Consider the following 23973-nt stretch of genomic DNA (forward strand, 5'->3'; position numbering starts at 1 on the left):
GAAGTCAAAACACTTCCATTTATTTCGATCAACATCAAACACGTTGAGCATATTGATAGTACTTGAGTGAAGCAAATAGCAGGACTAACGTAGATTAACTAGCGAGTTCAGGAAATCCATAGCTTCCATTCTTATCTCTGAATCCCCTGAAGATGTTGGCCAATTTAACTTTAAAGCCACGTTTACCCATCCCCCTCCCCGCGCTCGCTGGCCGATCTTGGTTCCCAGTCCAGTAACATCTTGGATTTTCAAATCCTTCTGTGGCCTCATCTCTCCCAATCTGCTGGAACTTCCTCCAGTCCTGCAACCCCCTGTGATCTCTGCACTCCTCCAATTCTGGCATCTTTCACAGCAGTGATTTTAATCGCTCCTCTGATGTTTGAAAACTTGATGCCCTTTCTGTGGGAAAATGGTCACAGATATCCTAAACTGTGGGAGCTTGTTCGAAGGATGAGAAGTACCAAGAGATGTAATAAACTGCTAAAGCCATTCTTTCTTTGTCTTTATTGTCTTTGTCTCTCTTCGCGATCGAGTATGATTGTCCACCAATGTAACTCAGTGTTACTGGTCATGGGTTCTGTGGGTCCTTGTGTGGCTGATACGCCCGATTCTAGAGCCGCATCTTCGACCGCACACCTGGCAGATGTTTTCGGGAGGTGGGATTGATCTTTTGTCTCGCGATCGCTTTCTCAGGCTCCTTTTCCGATCCTCGTCTTGTCATTGGGTGTCCTCAAGGAATTGTGTTCCTTCAATCGGGAGGTTTCTCCAAGTAGGTCTCTTCTGATCAAGGGTCTCCCAGGCGTTGCTGTTCATGTTTCTTTTCTTGTTGTTAGCATTCAGAGTGTCTTTGATCCGCTTCCTTCGTCCTCCTCTTGCTCGGGTGCCTTCCTTGAGCTGGTCGAAGATGATTTGCTTTGGCAGTCGGGACTCTGCCATCCTAAGCACATGGCTGGCCCAGCGGGTTGGCTTTGGATGATCATGGCTCAATGTCGGTGCCCTTGGATCCTTCAAGGACACTGACATTAGTACGCCTGTCCTCCTCGCAATCTCTAACACATAAACCAGACACCAATACAGTAAAAAAAATACATTTATTCCTTGTAATTATCCTTATGATATTGATTTTAAGGCTTTTTAACAAATGTATAATCACTGAGAACATCAAACCAGGTTCACATGATCAACACACACTCCAAAGAGTACCTACCCTATCTCTCTCTCTCTCTCCTGGAGTTCCGCTCACTCTTTCAAATAGACTCTATAAGAAAGCCTGTGTTAAATGATTAGAGGATTTAGATTAACACGTACAATAATGAGAGGGCTTTTGTCCAACAATGTAATTCTTTCTCTTGCACCAGTTTGCCTTGTCAAGCATTAATCTTTTAAATTCCTGCCTCTCTACGACCTAGATTGACTCCTCTGCTGCCTCTGTGCTGTACAGTTGAACTGCTTTATTCTGGAGAAGTCAGAATTTCTTCCAGTTAAATACTAGAAAGACTGAAGCGTCGAACATAGAATACCCACAGTGCAGAAGGAGGCCATTCGGCCCATCAAGTCTGCACCCGATCTGGGGTTAGGCCCCACTCTATTCGCATAACACAGTAACACCACCTAACCTTTTGGACACTAAAGGGGCAATTTATCATGGCCAATTCACCTGACATGCACATCTTTGGACTGTGGGAGGAAACCGGAGCACCCGGAGGAAACCCACGCAGACACGGGGGGAAAGTGTAAATTCAACACAGTCACCCGAGGCCGGAATTGAACCCCGGTCCCTGACACTCATCCAGCTGCTCGAGAAACAGTGGGGAACCTCCATCAGTTCTGTGAGGAGGTCCAACAGAATCAAATTCCTACATAGAAAATGGAAGCAGGAGGAGGCCATTCGGCCCTTCGAGCCTGCTCCGCCATTCATCATGATCATGGCTGGTCATCAAATTCTTTTTAAAAATAAATTTAGTGTACCCAATTCATTTTTTTTTCCAATTAAGGGGCAATTTAGCGTGGCCAATCCACCTACGCTGCACATCTTTTGGGTTGTGGGGGTGAAACCCACGCAAACACAGGGAGAATGTGCAAACTCCACACGGACAGTGACCCAGAGCCGGGATTTGAACCTGGGACCTCGGCGCGGTGAGGCAGCAGGGCTAACCCACTGCGCCACTGTGCTGCCCTTGGTCATCAAATTCAATACCCTGATCCTGCCTTCCCCCAATATCCCTTTAGCTTCAATTCCTTCCTGAAATCACAGAAGCTTTTGGCCTCAATTACTTTCTGTGGTAGTGAATTCCACAGATTCACCACTCTCTGGTGTGGTGATATGATCTGCATACTCGTCTGCCATTGGGCCAGAACGTCGGCTTACCATTGGCCCTGGTCGGTCATGTGCCTCTCGACCGATTGGCTGAGAGGCTGAGTTAACCACGCCTCTATTAACGAGGTATAAATGCTCAGACGCCTGACGATCGTCCCTTTCCACTGTAGACGATCGCAGAGCTGTGTTCTAGTCAATTAAAGCCAGACTTTGGTAAATCACTCGCCTCGCGTACAATCGATGGTACATCATCTGGGTGAAGAATTTTCTCCTCACCTCAGCCCTGAAAGGTTTACCCCTTATTCTCAAAGTATGACCCCCTAGTTCTGGACTCCCCCCACCATGGGGAATCCGGATCTACCCTGTCTAATCCTGTTAATTCCATTCAGACATTCAAGAAGCCACTGTCAGGCCTTCCCTGCGATTGGGCCCCTGACGGTGGAAATCCCAGCTGCCAAAAGCTGCCCGCCAATCGGCGGATGGCAGCTCCTCATGCCAACAGTGCTATTGGGAGGAAGTGGCAGCTGATGGCACTGCACCCAGCAGAGACCAAGGAACATGGCGGGACCATAGACGTAAGGCGAGTGGGAGCAGGATTGCGATCCCTGGGTGGGGACCGTGGGTGAGGAGGGTCAGAGGCAAGGACAGAGGGCTGGTTGCCAGAGGCTACCCCCTCCCCAATGCTCAGTCCCATTGACCTAGCTGGGTTTGCTAGGCAGAGGTGTGGGAAAGCGTGAGGCCCCTATCTACCTCCTGAGCCACCATCGAATTGCAGTGGGCTCAGGGATAATGGCTGCCAATTGGCTCATCAATTAGCCAAATTGTCATCCCACAGCAGGGGGTCAGGAATCACCCCATCAGTCCCTCCGTCTTAATCGGGGGTGGGGGGGGGGGGAGGGGGGGGGAGGTTGATGTTTTGCCGCTGCCAAAACAGGGCCTCCGCCACATTTAATTGGAACCAGCCCCTATGTTTCCCACCACGGTGGGTTGCATTAAATCCAGCAGCAAGAAACTACACAATCATTGTACAATACCACCTGGTCCCTAAACATGCTTTAGAGAAGGAAATCTGCTGTGGTTATCGGGTCTGGCCAACAGATGACTCCAGACCCAATGTGGTTGACTCTTCACTTTGCCCTGAATTAGCCGAGTGAGCCATGCAGTTGTATTCAAGAAAGCGGCTAAGCACTATCTTCTCAAGGGCAATTAGGGACGAGCAACAAGTGCCGGCCTAGCCAGCGGCACGCACACCCCATGAAAGAATTTTTAAAGAAAACACGCCAACACTAATGCTGGAGAGTGAGAACATTGCCAAGTAGAATTCTGCCCCTGCATCACCTCAGCTGGGAAGTGTCTGACCGCATAGCTGGGCCTGTAGCTGGGATTAGAGGGCGCAGGACATCTATTGAAAAGCTAATTAGCTGGCCTGTGTGTGTCCCGAGCTGACCTAATTTAATGATGTGGAGATGCCGGCGTTGGACTGGGGTGAGCACAGTAAGAAGTCTTACAACACCAGGTTAAAGTCCAACAGGTTTGTTTCAAACACGAGCTTTCGGAGCACGGCTCCTTCTTCACCTGAAGAAGGAGCCATGCTCCGAAAGCTCGTGTTTGAAACAAACCTGTTGGACTTTAACCTGGTGTTGTAAGACTTCTTACTGACCTAATTTAAGTCCTCCTTTTCCCACAGTTTTCTTTTTAAGCACCTCACCACTTTTTTATTTCTCTGTGGCAAACCGCAGGAGTAAATAACAAACTCGATTTGAAGAGAGTGGGTCACGGTTCCTGAAACCCAGCCAGGGTATTTCAAACAATGGAGGCCCGGGGGGCGAGGGGTACATTCAGGGGATTTCTGTCCAACATCGCTTGCAATCCTAGATATTCCCGGTGCTGACAGCCAAAGCCACATCCAGATTAAACCTGCCAGAGTCAAACTGGCTTATGCTTGTTTATACTGGGACTGCAGTAAATCCTGCCTATAAATTAAACTGTTTCAGCAAGGAAAGCATGTGCGTGTGGGTGTGTGTGTGTGAGGTTGTGTGTGTATGTGAGGGTGTATGTGTGTGTGTGTGAGGGTGCGTGTGTGAGGGTGTGTGGGTGTGTGTGTGGGGGTGTGTGGGTGTGTGTGCATGTGAGGGTGTGTATGTGTGTGTGCGCAGATGTGTGTGTGTGAGGGTGTGTGTGAGGGTGTGTTAGTGGGTGTGAGTGTGTGTATGTGAGGGAATGTGTGTGTGTGAGGGTGTGTATGAGGATGTGAGTGAGTGTGTGTGTGTATGTGTGTGTAAGCCAGTCAGACAGATAGATTTGGACTGGGTTGGATTCAGGTGTGAAGCTCCTGCAGTCAAATAGCATCCCACATTTTAAGTCACCGGGTTGCATAGTGGTTAGCACTATGGTTTCACTGTGCCAGGATCCCAGGTTCGATTCCCGGCTCGGGTCACTGTGCGGAGTCTGCACATTGTCCCCATGTCTGCGTGGGTTTCCTCCGGGTGCTCCGGTTTCCTCCCACAAAGTCCAGAAAGATGTTTGTTAGGTAAGTTGGACATTCTGAATTCTCCCTCTGTGTACCCGAACAGGCGCCAGAATGTGGCGACTAGGGACTTTTCGCAGTAACTTCATTGCAGTGTTAATGTAAGCCTACTTGTGACAATAAAGATTATTATTATAATGGCCGCTTAGATAATGTGCCATATAGCTGCCAGAGCGCGTGGGACACAGCTGATGTTCCCTCTAACTTAGTTCTGCCCAGCCAGTTTATCAGTGCAGTCCCTTTCAGATCACTGCACGGCTGTGCATGCGTGCATCTTAAAGGAAGTCTTACATGTGCACAACCTGTTTGCACTTTGCAGTATCGTCCAGATTTCTGTTTTCACTGGCAGGATGGCTTCTGACCAAAGGATACAGATTTAAGGTGATTGGCAAAAGAATCAGAGGGGAAATGAGACAAAAGTTTGCTGAGGGAGCGGGTTGCAGTGACCTGGGAATGCACTGCACGGGAGGACGGTGGCAGCATATTCAATCATTACACTGAAGCAGAAATTGGTTCAATACTTCAAAATACATTTTTGGCTGCAGGGAAAGGGAAGAACGAATGGAAATGGATGACTCTTTCAGAGAGGTGGCACATGCACAAACGGCTGGATGGCATTGGGAAAGTGGAGTGCATTTGGGCAGCACAGTAGCATAGTGGTTAGCACAATTGCTTCACAGCTCCAGGGTCCCAGGTGCGATTCCGGCTTGGGTCACTGTCTGTGCGGAGTCTGCACGTTCTCCCCGTGTCTGCGTGGGTTTCCTCCGGGTGCTCCGGTTTCCTCCCACAGTCCAAAGATGTGCAGGTTAGGTGGATTGGCCGTGCTAAATTGCCCCTTAGTGTCCAAAATTGCCTTTAGTGTTGGGGGGAGGGGGGGGGGTTACCGGGTTATGGGGATAGGGTGGAGGTGTTGATCTTGGGTAGGGTGCTCTTTCCAAGAGCCGGTTCAGACTCGATGGGCCGAATGGCCTCCTTCTGCACTGTAAATTCTATGACTCCAATCCTGGTGAGCAGAGAACTGGAGGGTCAAAGAAAATGGCGACGCAGTGGAAAATCCGCAGAGAATCACGTTTCCCCATTGCCCCTCGCCGATGATGTCACGAAGTTTACGCCCACAAGGGGCGAGAAACGTTTTTATTTTAATTCAGAGTAGCCAATTTCTTTTTTCCAAATAAGGGGTAATTTAGCGTGTTCAGTCCACCTAGCCTGCACATCTTTGGGTTGTGGGGGCGAAACCCGCACAAATACGGGGAGAATGTGCAAACTCCACACGGACAGTGACCCAGAGCCGGGATGGAACCTGGGACCTCGGCGCCGTGAGACTGCAGTGCTAACTATTGAGCCACCGTGCTGCCCTGAGAGACGTATTTGAATGGATTTCCATAAATTTGAATAAAATTAGCCCCACCTTGCCATCAGATGAGGCACCATACCCCCCCCCCCCCCCCCCCCCCCCCACCCCCCGCTCCTCAGTGAATACAACAGCATTTCAAAAATGAGATTCAGTCGAGGGGATCCCTCCAGAGGTGTGACGGTAAGTATATCTTCCACGGGAAGAGCGACATGTCCGGGCATTGCCCTGGCACTTTCCCCTGGCACGGGCTGGCACAGCCAAACTGCTAGTGACAAACTGGCAGTGTCAGCCTGTGCTGGGGGCGATGTCTGGGGCGGGCCATGGTGGGGGCTCCATGGGGGGGTGGAGGGGCTTTCCAGTTATGGGTGCTGGGGGTGGTGGGTGGGGGCGGGGTGGGGGGAGCAGGCAATGAGTGGGGAACGTGCAGGCACGGGGGTGGGGGCGAGCGGGCACTGAAGGGGGAGATCACTGGTGATACTTCCAGGGCAGTAGGTGGGGGTGGAGCCCCGATGATTGTCTCGGGGTTGGGGGGGCAGTGGAACCCCCAATGATTATCCGCCAATTGGGGGGGGGGAGATATTGAGCCCCCATGATTGTCGGGGAGGGAGGGGGAGCCCCTGATGTCCGGGGGTGCTGCCTGGACTGGAGGGTATGTCTTATGAAGAAAGGTTGAGGGAGCTCAAGCTTTTCTCACTGGAGTGAAGAAGGCACAGAGGTGACTTGGTAGAGTGTACAAGGTGATGAGAGGCATGGATAGAGTGGATAGCCATGGACTTTTCCCCAGGGCGGAAATGGCTGTCACGAGGGAACATAATTTTAAGGTGATTGGAGGAAGGTATAGGGGAGATGTCAGAGGTAGGTTCTTTACACAGAGAGTGGTGGGTGTGTGGAATGCACTGCCAGCAGAGGTGGTGGAGTCAGAGTCATTAGGGACATTTAAGCGACTCTTGGACAGGCACATGGACAGCAGTAAATTGAAGGGGTGTAGGTTAGGTTGATCTTAGATTAGGATAAATGGTCAACACAACATCATGGGCCGAAGGGCCTGTACTGTGCTGTACTGTTCTATGTTCTATTTGCATTTGCAGCTGCAGTAAAATGTTGCCCATTTTCCTTGCAATGGGCATCAACATGTCATTTGCCTTCCTGATCACCTGCTGTATCTACATACTGACTTTAGGTGATTCCTGTACCAGGACACCCAGATCCCTCTGTACCTCAGAGTTTTACACTCCCGCTCTATTTAAATAATTTGTTGTTTTTCTATTCTTCCTGCCAAAGGGGACACGTTCACATTTCCCCACATTATTCTCCATCTGCCAAATTTTTGCCCACTCACTTAACCTGTCTATACAGCTTTGAGGCCCCTTGACAACCTATCTTGGTGCAATCGGAAAATCTAGCTACCATGCATTCATTCAACACGGGCAGCACGGTAGCACGGTGGTTAGCACAGTTGCTTCACAGCTCCAGGGTCCCAGGTTCGGTTCCCGGTTTGGGTCACTGTCTGTGCGGAGTCTGTACGTTCTCCCCGTCTCTGTGTAGGTTTCCTCCGGGCGCTCCGGTTTCCTCCCACAAGTCCAATGATGTGCAGGTTAGGTGGATTGGCCATGATAAATTGCCCATAGTGTCCAAAAAGGTGAGGTGGGGTTACTGGGTTACGGGGATAGGGTGGAGGTGTGGGCTTGGATAGCATGCTCTTTCCAAGGGCCGGTGCAGACTCAATGGGCCAAATGGCCTCCTTCAGCTCTGTAAATTCTATGAATCCTTCATCCAAATCATCGATGTAGATTGTAAATAGTTGAGTCCCTGAAGCATCCCACTTGTCACAGTCAGCCAACCTGAAGAAGAACCATTTATCCCTAGTTCCTGCTTCCAGTTAGCTAACCAAACCTTTATCCGCACTAAAATGTTAGCTGCTCACACCATGTCACCTTGCATTGGTCAGTAAAGTTTGATGTGGCAGCTTATCAAATGCTTTCAGGAAATCCACATATACAAGTTCCCCTTTATTGATAATCCTTGTTACTTCCTCACAAAAATTCTAAATTAGTAAAACATTATTTCACTTTCACAAACCCATGCTGATTCTGCCTGATCACATTATGATTTTCTAAGTGTCTGCTATAACCTACTTGATTATGAGTCCAGCAATGTCCCTATGACAGATGTTACGCTAACTAGCCTGTAGTCTCCTAGTTTCAGTGACCCACCTTTCTATAAATCGGCTACTTTCCAATCCACTGGAACTCTTCCAGAATCTAAGAAAGTTTGGGAGATTAAGACAATGTAGTATCTCTGCAGTCGCTTCTTTTCAGACCCTAGGAGGCACGCCATCTGGTCCTGGGGACTTGTCTGCCCTTAGGTCTAATAATTCCCTCAGCATCTTTCCCCTAATGATGGTTATTGTTTTAAGAGCCTCCCTCTGGTTTACCTCTTGACTTTCAAGTATCTTTGGAAAGTTTTCCAAGTCTTTTGCAATGGTGACTGACACAGAATACCTGTTCGAACATGCTTGCAGTCCAGCACTACCCTGTTTGTGAGACAATATATGGGGGTCCAGAGCCAGAGAGAGCAATCAGCTCATTGTTAATGTCAGCCCACTAGCTGAGGTGCAGTGACTCAAATTCTACCAGATGTACAGTATAAGGGCAACGGTAGGGAAGTCTTCTTTTACAGAAGATAGCTGGATAGACAATGCTACATTTAAAGTCTTCGAGTTGCTTGAACGGGTTCTGCCGTGCCTTTTGAGCTGAACCATGGAATATTTACACTGACAGTTTTAAATACAAACATTTTACTGCCACAATCTATTGATTGATTGATTTATTATCACATCTACAGAAGTACAGTGATAATAATTGTTCTGCTGCCAAGGGAAAGTACACAGTACGTACACAGTAAACAAAAAGAATAATCGACAGAGTACGTCGACAAATAGTACATTGACAAATAGTGATTGGTTACAGTGCGGAACAAGAGCCAAACACAGCAAATATATATTTTTTAAACTTTCTTTTTATAAATTTAGAGTACCCAATTCATTTTTTTTTCCAATTAAGGGGCAATTTTAGCGTGGCCAATCCACCTAACCTGCAAACCTTTGGGTTGTGGGGGGCGAAACCCACGCAGACACGGGGAGAATGTGCAAACTCCACGCGGACAGTGACCCTTGGCTTCTTGAGGCAACTAACCTACTGCGCCACCCTGCTGCCCCAAACATAGCAAATGTAGCAACTTTCATTCATTCATCACCTCAGCAATTTTAGAATCATAGCCAACTATAAAATCCCTCCGGGTATATGTGGAGCTGCGCAGATCAGATACATTCAAAGGAGTGGATGCTGCAGGTGGGCAACGGGATCATGCAGCCATCGAGGTGTGGCTGAGTTTAGTTAGTCTGGTTTAGTTAACTAAGTGACCCCCCCCCCCCCGCACTCGGTTGACACGGAGGTCCCAGCGTGTTAGTGGGACAGCAGCACGGGATAGCTCTCCTCACTCAAAACTCCCTCCCGACCAGATCACACCTGGGGCGGCTCACCTATTCCGTCTGGAGACACAGTTCTGTCACGCTCTCTATATTTCTTTCCACGCACCCCTTGACAAATGAATAAATAGCTGGCAGCCCCGGATTCAGTCGCTGTACTGCTCTGGACATCGCAGGGTCAAGCTGGCCCCACACTTCGCGTAGGTGCAATTCAATCTGAACTGATTGTCTCTTGCTGGCTGGAATCAGCAAACCCACCCACACTGGACAAATGCCACAGCTCCCCAAAGAAGCAGGATTGAGAGTAAATGATTCTAGGACTACATATTACACTTGCCAATTTTCTCTTTCTTTCGTCTCCCTTTCAGAGACTGACTGATGAGAGTGTGCCAACGTACAGCTCATTTCAGAGGCAAATCAGACACTTGACTTTAATACATGACTTGCAAAATGTAAATACCCCCGCCGAGATTGTCAAAACATGGTTGATTTAAAGATAAGAAAGGAAAGCAAAGTAACAATAATATTCACTTAACTGTACATGGAGATCCATCAATATTGTTTGCTCACTTGCCCTCTCCTCAATGCACTTCTTCTTCCAGTATCCACACAGGGGGACTGGAGGAGATGAGCGAGGGAGAGAGCTTTGTTTTGTGCTGCTGGGGCGGGAGGGGTGGGGGGTGGGACAGGGAGGGGAAAGAATCAACTTAGCTTATCTTTAAAACGGATCCTGGACAAAAAGAACCACACACAGCTGGGCAAGTGCTGAGTCCAACGTCTTGATCACAGATCCCAAATCAATGAACAGCTAAATCTGAAGGGACACAGGCTCGGGTTCAAACCAAAGCTATTGAGAGATAATCACACACACACACACACAAACATGCACAAAAAAAATAGGAATGCCTTAGGGTGGGGATGGTCCAGAGGTGAACTATCTCTGCCTTTTGACTGGTGTATTTTGAAATCACCTGCGCAGTCTCTGGAGATTAGCAAAGTGTAACTAGAGAGAGAAAAAAACTGCTTCCCATCCATTAACCCCTTCCCCTTCAGTCTCCAGTGACACGATTTGCTGGAGTTCATTGTAAATAATAATAATCTTTATTATTGTCACAAGCAGGCTTACATTAACATTGCAATGAAGTTACTGTGAAAATCCCCTCGTCGCCGCATTCCCGGCGCCTGTTCGGGTACACTGAGGGAGAATTCAGAATGTCCAAATCACCTAACCTGCACGTCTTTTGGGACTTGTGGGAGCAACCGGGGCACCCGGAGGAAACCCATGCACACACGGGGAGAACGTGCAGACTCCGCACAGTGACCCAAGCCAGGAATCGAACATGGGATCCTGGCGCTGTTAAGCAACAGTGCTAACCACTGTGCTACCGTGCTTTGAGGCCACTGAATGACAGCAAACAGCCCACTTTCTGAGGCAAACTTTCATTACAGCACCGTCCTTCCCCCGCCATTTCAAAATTAGGTTTGGCAACATTTCCTCATGAGGTAAAGTACCAGAGGCCCAGGTGAGTGACTGCCCCTGGCCCTGTTCAGTCTTTAAGCACTTAGCCCCACCCACCGTGGGCCTCTGATCACAATTCATTGGCTGACCCTTGATGCACAATCAATGGACACGAAATGTAGATGAAGTCCAAACGATAGGCTTTAATTCGCAAGAAGTGGACCCGGCAGCAGACGTACAGAAGAGTGGCTGGCTGCCGGGGAACACGGGATCTTATACACCGCCTCGTAGGCGGAGCTACCTTCCTCTCAGCCAATCGGCTGAGAGGCACATGATACCTGGGCCAATGGGCAGCGAGTCCTCTGCACCAATGGCAGCTCACACTCCCAGGTACCGTAATACCCCTAGTCATACTACCACAACCCTGACCCAAGTCACTTTCCTCCAATCACAGGTTTGGTTGCCCTCCATCCGCTGATCAGTAGCAAGTTTGCATGTACATTTTCAGTTATAAAATGAGAGTTGTTTCATGACAGAATTCAGTTAAGAATAATTTGCAATCATAGAATCTATACAGTGCAGAAGGAGACCTATTCAGCCCATTGAGTCTGCACCGACCCTCTGCAAAAGCGCCCTACCCAGGCCCACTCTCCCAGGCTATCCCTGTAATCCCGTAACCCCAACTAACTTGCATATCTTTGGACTGTGGGAGGAAACCGGAGCACCCGGAGGGAACCCGCGCATACACGAGGAGAATGTGCAAGCTCCACACAGACAGTGACCCAAGCCGGGATCGAACATGGGACCCGGGAGCTGTGAGGCAGCAGTGCTAACCACTGTACCATCATGCTGCCCCAATCATGTTTCACCAATTCAGATTGTCCAATTTTGACTGTTAAGTACCTGAGGATGTTTTACTGTGTTAAAAGCTGTACTTAGAAACATAGAAAATAGGAGCAGAATCAGGCCATTCAGCCCTTCGAGTCTGCTCCACCATTCAATGTGTACATGACTGATTCTCCATCTCAATGCCATATTCCTGCGCTCTCCCCATGCCCCCTGACACCTTTAGAATCCAGTAATCTATTTTCTTCTTAAATATATTCAGAGATTCAGCCTCCCCAACCTTTTGAGGTAGTGAACTCCACATGTTCACCACTATCCTCCTCTCAGTCCCAAATGGCCTATTCCGTATCCTGAGACTGTGACCCCTTGTTCTGGACTACCCCACCAGTCAGACGAAACAATATCCCTGACTGTCCAGCCCTGTCAGACGTTGATATGTTTCATTCAGCTACATTGCACTGAATACGGGCCCAGTTGCTATCCACTGTGCTACCGTGCTTTGAGGCCACTGAAGGACAGCAAACAGCCCACTTTCTGAGGCAAACTTTCATTACAGCACCGTCAATCTATGATACGCATCACAGCCAATTCATTATTCACGAAAGAGCATCAGAGGCACTTTTAGGCAAATGTTGGAACCAATTGAGGCACGGAAAGGTGCCACATACAGCAAATGAGATGTCAGACTAGTTAACCTGCTTCCTTCCCCAGCCCAGTCAAAGAAGACAGTCGGAAGATCAATGCTTTCACGTTGAGGATTGGCTCTGGCTCCACGTGTCCAACTCTTGTCTCAAAGTCAAAGTTTCCAGGTTTAAATGCCACTCCAGCACAGGACTGAGGGAGCGCTGTACTGTCAGAGGTACTGTGTTTCAGATGACACATTAAACCGAGCTCCCCCTGCCCACGCGGATGGATGTAAAAGATCCTTTAGTCACTATTTCAAAGAAGAGCAAGGGAGTTAGTTCCAGCGGCCTGGCCGTTATTTACCACGCAATAAACATCACCAAAAAACAGATTATCTTATTATTTTCACATTGCTGCTTGTGGGAACTTGCTGTGCACATTGGCTGTTGCATTTCCTACGTTACAAGTGTGATCCACCGGCCTCATCACGCCCGAACCGGGTCACGACGAGGCCGTTAAATCTCACAAGAGCCCGCCAGTGATATTTACAATGCTCACTGCGCCCCCCCCCCCCCCCCCCCCCCGAGATCTAATAAGATCTCGCAAGGAGGTGCTGCGATCTGGATCTCGCCCTCAGTGGGCGTGATCCAGATTTGCATATCCAAGTGAGTAGTTAGTCTCGCTTGAATATGTCTACACCAGAGTTGCCCAAGGCGTGGGATCGAATGGCCTTGCCTCTGATTTCCACAAATGTGGTCCAGACGTGGCGGCACCTGGTCTCCCAGGAAATCGGAGGCCCCTGGTGGGCAGGCTTTGGGCAGGTTGGTACCCTGGCACTCCTGATGCCACCTGGGCACCTGGAACCCTGGTGATGGCACCCTGGCTGTGCCACCCTGGCACCATGTGCCAGGTTGCCCATGCCAAGGATCAGGCCCGAGGGGTGGCCTGCCCTTATGAGGTGGAATGCCGGGGGGGGGGGGGTGTAGGGCTTGAGGACCCCCAAATTGGTGAGTTGGAATTTGGGGGGAGGCCTAAATACCGCAGTGGGGGGGGGGGGGTTAAGAGATTGGTGCACCATTTACAAATGCGCCCCAATCTCGTCCTGCACTGTCAAACTGAGCTCGTTAGTGCAGGTAATGCGTTCAAGTACAGCCTCGGTGGGGCGGTCTTCTCTGAGGACCGAAAAAGAAGCAGCATGTCGTTTAAAAGTGGGGTTGTTCTCGGCTCCTTACAGCAGTGATTACACTTCAAAAAGACTCCCGAGGTAGTCCCCCGGAGTCGAGGATGATTTGTGTCCGCACTTAGATAGCAGGTAACTGAGGATTCCAATGCACGATTGCAGTCTCTGGCACAGGTGGGCAGACGGGGGTTGGAGGAGCGGGTGGGTGGGGTGCTGGGTTGCCACGCATTCCCTTCGTTGGCTTCATCTTGCTTGTGGTCGATGTCGGGATGGTCGATGACTGCTCTTGCTGGTATGGAAATTCCCATGGTATGGAAAGTGGTCCACGTTGTCCAAGGGTGTCATCGTTGATTTTGACAATGGAGGGAGCAGTGCTATGTGGCAGGTGCAGGTTGGTAGAGGTCCTTTGTCTAACGTCACTGTCTGTGTGGAGTCTGCACATCCTCCCCGTGTGTGCGTGGGTTTCCTCCGGGTGCTCCGGTTTCCTCCCACAGTCCAAAGATGTGCAGGTTAGGTGGATTGGCCATGATAAATTTCTCTCAGTGTCCAAAATTGCCCTTAGTGTTGGGTGGGGTTACTGAGTTATGGGGATAGGGTGGAGGTGTTGACCTTGGGTAGGGTGCTCTTTCTAAGACTCGATGGGCCGAATGCACTGTAAATTCTGTAAATTCTATGAACATCTATGGATGTTTAGTATGAGGCCCATGCTCTCATTTGCATTGGTGAAGGTGTTGGCAATGGCTTGGAGCTCGACCTCCGAGTGTACGCGGAAGCAAGCATCGTCTACATTCTGTAGTTCAATGACAGAGGGTGGGATGACCTTGGCTCTGGACTGCAGGTGGAGGAGTTTGAACAGATTCCCATTTTGTCCGATGGGGAGCTGGCTGAGGGTGAGATGGTCAGGATCATGGCTTACAGGCCATCATGGAGCAAGCGGAGGATAGGACAAGCTTTAGGGGGCCGTCCGAAATGATAACTCACGATTAACAGTGTCAAAAGGTTTTGTGAGGACAAAGAAGGCCATGTGCAAGAGTTGTTGCTGTGCCCCACAATTCCCCTGTAGTTGCCAGACACAAGAAGCCGATTATCTCGTCATTTTCACATTGCTGTTTGTGGGAGCTTGTTGTGCACACATCGACTGTCACGGTTCCTACGTTACCATGGTCGCTGCACTCTATTTGCTGCAAAGCAATTTGAGACGTCAATGCTCACCAAAAGTGCTAAATAAACGCAAGTCTCCTTTCTTTATCGTCCATCTTTTCTCCGAACCCCTTCTCCCATTATTCTGGGGGTGAGTGCAGTCACCGATATTTGGTTGACCAATAAATTCATTCATATTATCTGCAAACTTTTCCATTCCTTGTACTGAATCACAAAGTGCTGAAAGCAAGCAGCTCCTCGACAATCAAAACACTCCCTGTACAATGCAAGGCAGTCAGGCAGCTAAAGTCTTCGAACAGGAATGTCAGAATGTAAAGCTGGTAATGCCGTGAATTACTGCTGCTTTTGTCCTGGGATTTAGGGGGGAAATCTTCTGAATGCCATTGCGCCTTATGGATATTCCAGAACCAAACAATAGGATCTGAGGAGGGTTTTGGGGGGCAAATTTCTGTTGGAAGGATACTATCACAAAAAAGAAACTCCCATTCCTTGTTCTTGTTGTTGCTTTGAAGTTATAAACCTTAAGGCAGGTATTTACTTCCTACAAATGTCAGAAAGTTATTAATATTCTACCCTCTGCAGCCCTTTCATTCTACCATGCACTGCTTGAGGGACCTCACATTCAGCCTGAAACAGGTTCTGATTATTGTGCTACCGTGTGGGCATCACGGTAGCACAAGTGAATAGCACTGTGGCTTCACAGCGCCAGGGTCCCAGGTTCGATTCCCCGCTGGGACACCGTCTGTGCGGAGTCAGCACATTCTCCCCGTGTCTGCGTGGGTTTCCTCTGGGTGCTCCGGTTTCCTCCCACAGTTTAAAGACGTGCAGGTTAGATGGATTGGCCATGCTAAATTGCCCTGAGTGACCAAAAAGGTTAGGAGGGGTTATTGGGTTACGGGGATAGGGTGCAAGTGAGGGCTTAAGTGGGTTGGTGCAGACTCGATGGGCCAAATGGTCTCCTTCTGCACTGTATGTTCTATGTTCTATTCTGCACTACATGCACCCCTTGATTCTCCCCTATTTCCCTACCACACATGCAGCCTGCGTCGCAACAGTTGAAGAGAGAAGCACATTAATGCTTTGGACCTGCATTTTCCCAGGAGTGCAGTACCAGGTACCAGGAGGGCAGCACAGTGGTTAGCACTGTTGCTTCACAGATCCAGGGACCCGGGTTCGGTTACTGTCTATACGGAGTCTGCATGTTCTCTCCGTGCCTGCGTGGGTTTCCTCCGGGTGCTCCGGTTTCCTCCCACAAATCTCGCATCACATGATTGTTAGGCGAATTGGACATTCTGAATTCTCCCTCTGTGTACCTGCACAGGCGCCGGAATGTGGCGACTAGGGGCTTTTCATAGTAACTTCATTGCAGTGTTAATGTAAGCCTAATTGTGACAATAAAGATTATTATTATTATTATTATAGTTAAAAATCTGAAGTAAAAGCAGAAAGTGTTGGAAATACTCAGCAGGTCAGCCAGCTTCTGTGGAGAGAGAAAGAGAGTTTTTCTTTTTAAATTTAGAGTACCCAATTCATTTTTTCCAATAAAGGGATCATTTAGCGTGGCCAATCCACCTGCCCTGCACATCTTTGTGCTGTGGGGGCGAAACCCACACAAACACGGGGAGAATGTGGAAACGCCACATGGACAGTGACCCAGAGCCGGGATCGAACCTGGGACCTTGGCGTCGTGAGGCAACAGGGCTAACCCACTGCGCCACCGTGCTGCCCAAGAGAGAAAGAGAGTTAACGTCTCTGTTCCGTGACCTTTCATCAGAATTGATAAAAGAGTGAGTGAATTGGGGTGGAGAGAGAGTAGGAAGGTCGGTGAGGACCAGGGAGACTAAATGACAAAAGTTTCACGGGGAAAAGTGATAATGAGACAAGTGTAGAAATAAAATAAGTGTCGAGATGAGGTGTGAATGGCAGGATTGCAGGCAAATATAATGTAAAGGAATTAACAAAAAAACAAGAGAAAAAAATAACCAGTAAAAAACACAGATTAAAATAGGGACCGAAGTCGTGACCTAAAACTTTTGATCTCGAATATTGAATCGAGAAGACGAGAAGTGCCCAGTCCGCAAAGATGTAGTCCAAGGCACAATTCAAAATGCTATCCCTGGTTTAGAATTATTTCTTTTCATCCATTTATTTTCCCGATCCCACTCACTGCTCCCCATTTTCTTTGTCGCCCCAGGGTCTTCCCTGAAGATGATAAGATGCTTTGAGGTTTTGACCAAGAAGAACAAATGGAGGCACCTCTGGTCGACATCAATATCAGCAATAAAGATCAATAGCGGAAACTTCATAGCTCGAACTTCCCTCGGAAACAGAGGCCCACACTCAAGGGGTGGCCATTCGTCATGCTGGGACAGCGCACCTCCTCCCCAATGGAATTTCGAGGACAGCCCATCATGTGACTGTGGTCACCCAGGCCAAACTATTCACCACATTGTGAATGAAGGTGTCCTGTGAAGATATGCCGCGGGAGTCAATACAATCAACCTCAATGGTGTGGGATGGCCACAATGGGAAACCCCACTGGTCGGCTGCTGGAACGGAGAATCCCACTGCCGGCGAAGGCACGCCACGCTGCAAAACGGGAATGTCGGGACGGAGAATCCCGCCTTTCCTCCACTATCCCTGGGTCAAAGGCCTCGAGCTCCCTTCCTAACAGCACTGTGGGTGTATCTAAAACACGGGGACTGCAGCGGTTCAAAAAGGCAGCTCACCAACACCTTCTCAAGGGGCAATTAGGGACGGGGAATAAATGTTGGCCTAGCCAGTAGCGCCCTCATTCCATGAACGAGTAAATATTATAAGAACAGAACATAGAACATAAGGCAGCAGCAGAATAGTCCAGCCTGGTTTATGAAGGCAGGCAGTTTCTGCAGCGGCCTGAATGAATCTGTCACATTCATCAGTATTGTCATTGCCTTCCTGAAAACCCTGAGTTTGAAGCTGGTGGTGATAACACAGCACTGAACCAAACACGAGAGGAGCTTTACCAAAAAAAAAACCCTCCTTCATCAGTGAGGGAGCCATTTGTATTTCACGGTGCAATGGTGATGATTGACTCTTGAGGAAGTCATAAATAATGGATGACATATCAAAGTCACGGACGGCTGAAGGTTCTTTGGCATCAGTGAGGCTTTTTATGTGCACTGCAATTTTAAAACATGCTCTGACACAGCAGGAAAAACTATTTTGTACTATAAAGTGTTCGAACCATGCCGAGCAATATGCTGGCTTTGCTGGTCGCGGTGGAGGTGGGGGTCTGGGTAGCACGGGTCTACCCAGATCCTGCGGTCACCTGAAGATCGATCTGACAGAAGGATCCTGGCACGGGAAGGCCAGTTTATGACTGGTTTGTTACTGCCAGCAACAATGGGATTAGTGAGCATATTGTTGCTGCTGTGTTTGATCGGAGGGATCAGATGGTCAAAATGTCACAGCCAAACTGTGCGCATACAGGGACTGATGGAGGGCCACAACAGTTTGGCTGGTCTGTAGCAATCTTATCCCCAAGGAATGGACAGGAAGTTTGGGCTTGTTGCCAATGGAAAACACAGCCTGCAAAGTTATTGCATGTGCATTTTGTCAATTAAACACGTACCTCGGACTGTTTTGTGGGCAGCACGGTAGCACAAGTAGCTAGCACTGTGGCTTCACAGCGCCAGGGTCCCAGGTTCGATTCCCCTCTGGGTCACTGTCTGTGCGGAGTCTGCACATTCTCCCCGTGTCTGCGTGGGTTTCCTCCGGGTGCTCCGGTTTCCTCCCACAGTCCAAAGATGTGCAGGTTAGATGGATGGGCCATGATAAATTGCCCGGAGTGACCAATAGGTTAGGAGGGGTTATTGGGTGACGGGTTAGGGTGGAAGTGAGGGCTTAAGTGGGTTGGTGCAGACTCAATGGGCCGAATGGCCTCCTTCTGCACTGCATGTTCTGTGTTCTGTTTTATTTAGATCTGTTGCACAATAAAGGCATTGGACAGAAAAAGTTGACAATTTTGGACTCTGCAATAGGTAAAGAGACTCCATTAAGACACTTTGAAAGGTGCCTTTAGTCCAAGTTTCTGACCATTGGTCCGAATATCTCCTTATGTAGCTCAGTGTCATATTTACTTTGATAACACTCCTGTAGCACCTTGAACTATGTTGAAGATATGTACAATATTTCATTGCTGTCAAGTATGGAAGCTCTGGGCTGCTATTCTAGAGATGTCTGGATATGTATTCAGAAGTTTAAATATAGTTGAACATATGGGCAGCACGGTGGCACAGTGGGTTAGCCCTGCTGCCTCATGGCGCCGAGGTCCCAGATTCGATCCCGGCTCTGGGTCACTATCCGTGTGGAGTTTGCACATCCTCCCCGTGTTTTGCGTGGGTTTCGCCCCCGCAACCCAAAGATGTGCAGGGTAGGTGGATTGGCCACGCTAAATTGCCCCTCAATTGGAAAAACAGAATTGGGTACCCTCAATTTATTCCCAAAAAATAGTTGAACGCATTTCCTGACCCTATTTATTTTTGTTCCAGGAACCCAAACTCCAATGAGACACGTTGCGTAGAGTTGGAAAAACATCTGACGAAATACATTCATCTTGGTGCTAATGGAATCTCTCACTGGATGTACTGTGGGCCAGGAACGTTTCACCTGTGACCAAAGGTTAGGAACATTGTAAACTTATTCTTGCATGCTTACAATTTTGAGGGAATTGCCAATGCTCCGATGCATCCCCCCCTTCCCAACAACTACCCTCCTGTCTCCCAGTCACTTTCCTACAGACTGCAGCTGATATTCCTTTTCATGTTAATCTCAGAAGAAATAGTGGTGTGACTATCTTTTTTTTATCAGCAAATTTCCTCTTTCGTTTCTGCTTTTCTGTCTCTGTTATTCTTTCCTAAAACTTTCCTAAACTCTCTCCTGCCATCTGCCCTTGCTCTTGTCACTCTCCAATCTCTTCCTTGGTTACTCTTTCTCCTCTATCTCAGTTTATTCTCTTTGATTCTTTCCCTGTTGTCCATTCACACTGCTCCCTTCTCTGTTATTCTTGCAATATCCCCAAACGTGACTTTTCTCCTCCAGTGAACTCCAACTGCTATCCTCTCCGTGAGTAGTCTTGTCCAACAAGGCTTTCCCGATAAGCTGTGCGGTGGTCTCCATGAAATGAATTCCCCTGATTCCTGGGCCCTTGATCAGCGGATACCCTACTGAGACTACACTCTCACCCTCAGGGTCAGAAAGTGGGCAGCACGGTAGCATTGTGGATAGCACAATTGCTTCACAGCTCCAGAGTCCCAGGTTCGATTCCCGGCTTGGGTCACTGTCTGTGTCCCGGAGTCTGCACGTTCTCCCCGTATCTGCGTGGGTTTCCTCCGGGTGCTCCGGTTTCCTCCCACAGTCCAAAGATGTGCAGGTTAGGTGGATTGGCCATGCTAAATTGCCCTTAGTGTCCAAAGTTGCCCTTAGTGTTGGGTGTGGTTACTGGGTTATGGGGATAGGGTGGGGCTGTGGGCTTGGGTAGGGTGCTCTTTCCAAGAGCCGGTGCAGACTCGATGGGCCGAATGGCCTCCTTCTGCACTGTAAATTCCATGAACGTCTATTCTATGAAAGTTGGGGGTTCAAGCCCCAGTCCAGACACTTGAGCACAAAACCGAGGCTGAAACCCAGTTCAGCACGAAAGGAGTGTTGGAGATGTTGGTAAATTTTCCAGTTCCACTAGCCCCGGGAATCGTCGTGGGAGGGGTGGACAATTTTATGGACCATTTAAAGATCCATTGACCTCGGGAGGGAATTTCTGGTCTCGGTCGTGTGGACCCAGAAACTCCCACCTGCCGTCTTTCAGAAGGGATTTTAAACCATTTTGGGTGCCCATAAGGAGATCCTATGGCATTATTTTAAAGAAAAGTTCCTACGGAAGCTAAAGAAATTTGGCAGTCTGCATCGACTCTCCGAAACCTCTACAGATGTGCGATAGAGAGCATCATATCCGGCTGCATCACAGCTCGGTATGGCAACTGCTCGGCCCAAGATCGCGAGAAACTGCAGAGTGTGGTGAACTCAGCCCAATGCATCACACAAGCTTGCCACCCCCACATTGATTCTGTCTACACCTCCCGCTGCCTCAGGAAGGCAGACAGCATTGTCAAAGACCCCTCACACCCAGGCTTTGCCTTCTTCCAGACCCTTCCATCAGGCAGAAGATACAGAAATCTGAAGGCCCGCACATCCAGACATAGGAACAGCTTCATCCCCACAGCTACAAGATTCCTCAACAACTCTCCCTCAGACTGATTTGTTCTCCACTGCTCGTTCATGTATTTGCTTTGTTTGGCCCTTGTTCCGCACTGTAACCAATTGCTTATTTGTCGATGTACTTTGTCGAGTATTCCTTTCGTCTACTGTGTACTATGTACGTTCCCTCAGCCACAGAAAAATATTTTTCACTCTACTTTGGTACATGTGACAATAAATATATAAATCAATCAGTCAATCATTCGTCAATCATTCAGTCAACATTCAGTCAATCAATGTCTTTCACATATTTATCCAGCATCATTTGGAAAAAAAACCAGATAATGTGGCCACCATCTTATTGTCGTATGCGGGTCTTGGCTGTGCACTCATTGGTTGTCATGTTACCTACATTACACGCGTCACTACACCTGAAAAACAAAGCAATAATTGTCTGTAAAGCATTCTGTGATGCCCCGAAGTTGTGAAAGGCGCCACGTAAATGCAAGTCTTCCTTGTTCCCATATATTTGAACTGTGTCACCTTGCCCCATTGAGTGAGGGACGCCCGGCCGATGCAAGACTCACAATTCCTTAGCCACCATTAGAGACTGATTGGATACTTATTACAGATAAAGGATGATAGATAAACAGAAAGAGTCCTGAGTTACTAGCCCTGAGAGGTTGAGAAGACGGCGCGTCCCTCAGGCCCTTGTTGGGGTGCACGATACCTTGGAAACATCTTGAAAGGTCAGGCCTGTTAACGAGATAATTCCCCCACATACCTTAGAGACAGGTGGGGGGGGGGGGGGGGGGGGGGGGATTGGAAAATGCACTGGCTCACCTTACTGGTATGAAGTCAGCAAAGCAGTTCCAGCTGCGGTGTGTGATAGCCGGTGATCGATGGTGTCTAAGTGGTGTTTTATAGTCAAACACTCGACATAATCACAAACTGCTCAGCAGGCTGGCTCCCAGATCAAAGGTGAGAACGGGACAGATAAGGAATGCCCCAAGTCAACAAGAAATAAAGAAATTATCTAAAAGGGGCAGTAGCGGCAAGTCGCTTTATTGTTCTTTTAAATTCTATAATAATGCTATTAACAAATGGAATGTTAATGGCGAAAATGTGAAAAGGTGTCCTCCGAGTTCCAGCTCTTTTGTTTTGTTTATTTTTGCTGCTGTTCTGAGAGCGAGGCCTGCATTCCATTTTACCACCACAGGGCAGTCCAAAGCTTTTTACAGTCAACAAAGTACTTCTTGAAATTTGGCGGGGGTGGGGGGATTTTCTGGCCTTTTCTGGCGGCGGGATTACAGGGCCCCACTAAGGCCACCGGCCACCCCCCCCCCCCCCCCCCCCCCCCCCCCCCCCGGGGGAGACGGGGCGGGCGAGCCACGAAAAATGCCGTAGACACCAGCGGGATTGGAAGATCCCACCGGCAGCCAACGGTGAGCTTTCTCCGCGCCAGAAGATCCCGCCCCGTAGTCACTGCTACCGTGTAGGAAACATGGCAGCCATTTTGCGCACAGCAAGCTCCCACAAAGAGCAACGGTATACAAACCAGATTGCAGGCTTTCCCGTGCTGACTGAGGAATACTGGCCAGGACACAGGAGAACACCCTCTTGTACTGCCTCAGAATAGTGCCCTGGGATCTTTCTATGCCCGCCTGAGAAGACGGAAAGGGCCTGGGTTTACCACAGTCAAAATAAAATGGTGCTGGAAACGCTCCGCAGAGCTGATTGCATCTCTGGAAAGAGAAATCGAGTTAATTTTTCCGGCTTGTGACCTTTCGTCGAACCTTGATTTCCCATCTCATTGAAAGACAGCACCTCCAACAGTGCCGCAACCTCTCAGCACTGCGCTGGAGTCAGCCCAGACAGGAAGAAACTACCGAGTTGTGAACACAGCCCAGTCCATCGCGTTTTTATGATCATGGCTGATCATCAAGTTCAGTACCCTGATCTCGCCTTCCCCCCATATCCCTTGATCCCTTCAGCCCCAAGAGCTATATCTAGTTCCTCAACTACTTTCTGTGGTAGCGGATTGCACAGATTCACTACTCTCTGGTGAAGTGTTGGCTAGTGTAGACTTGAGAGATGAACAGACACTTCCAACACTGATGAAGGTTCAACTCAATTTTATTAACTCCTTCTAACTAACTAACACATGATGACTGTGGGTCTAACTGATGCTAACTTCAACTAGAGACCTAAGCCTTGTCCGTATGAGTTGATTCTCTCAGCACGTGGTGTGAGTCTGTGCTGGGCTGGATGAGTTCTTGTTACACTCAGAGGCAGCACCCAGAATGAGTGGGAACCGTGGTGCCCTCTGCCTTTATAGTGTGTGTATTCTAACTGGTGATTGGCTGCAGTGTTTGTACATGTTGATTGGTCCCTGTGTGTGTCCATCAGCGTGTGTCTGCACCATGATATACTGGTGTATATTATGACATCTGGGTGAAGACATTTTTCCTCACCTCAGTCCTAAAAGGTTGACCCCTTATCCTCAAACTATGACCCCGAGTTCTGGACTCCCCCCACCATCGGGAACATTGGGCGCGATTCTCCCAAAACGGGAGAAATCGTAAAGCTGGCATAAAGCCCGGGCTGGTTTTACGGCAGCGCGCCCCTTCCCGACCGTGGACCGATTCTGGTCCCCAGTCGGGGCTAGCAGCCCGACGCCGTAGGCTCCGGCAAGACGGGCTTAACGAAAATCGTTAAGCCCGCTTGCCGGAGTTAGCGCCGGCTGAGGCGTCATATGACGTCAGCCGCGCATGCGCAGTTTGGAAG

General features: G+C 48.9%; 1 protein-coding gene across 7 annotated transcripts in view; it reads right to left on the bottom strand.

Moving 5' to 3' along the window:
• The window catches only part of LOC119973830 (semaphorin-3A-like), a 412512-nt gene that overhangs the window by 215155 nt on the left and 173384 nt on the right, over positions 1-23973 (bottom strand). Inside the window, exon 1 of one of the 7 annotated variants that reach the window (XM_038812291.1) lies at positions 10222-10316. The exons of the other annotated variants lie outside the window; for them this stretch is intronic. The gene's annotated coding sequence lies outside the window, so the exon portion shown is untranslated. Of the gene's footprint in view, positions 1-10221; positions 10317-23973 lie in introns of those variants that run through there. 7 annotated transcript variants of the gene reach the window in all.

This window comes from Scyliorhinus canicula, chromosome 11 (assembly GCF_902713615.1).
Source record: "Scyliorhinus canicula chromosome 11, sScyCan1.1, whole genome shotgun sequence".
NCBI classification, from domain to species: domain Eukaryota; kingdom Metazoa; phylum Chordata; class Chondrichthyes; order Carcharhiniformes; family Scyliorhinidae; genus Scyliorhinus; species Scyliorhinus canicula.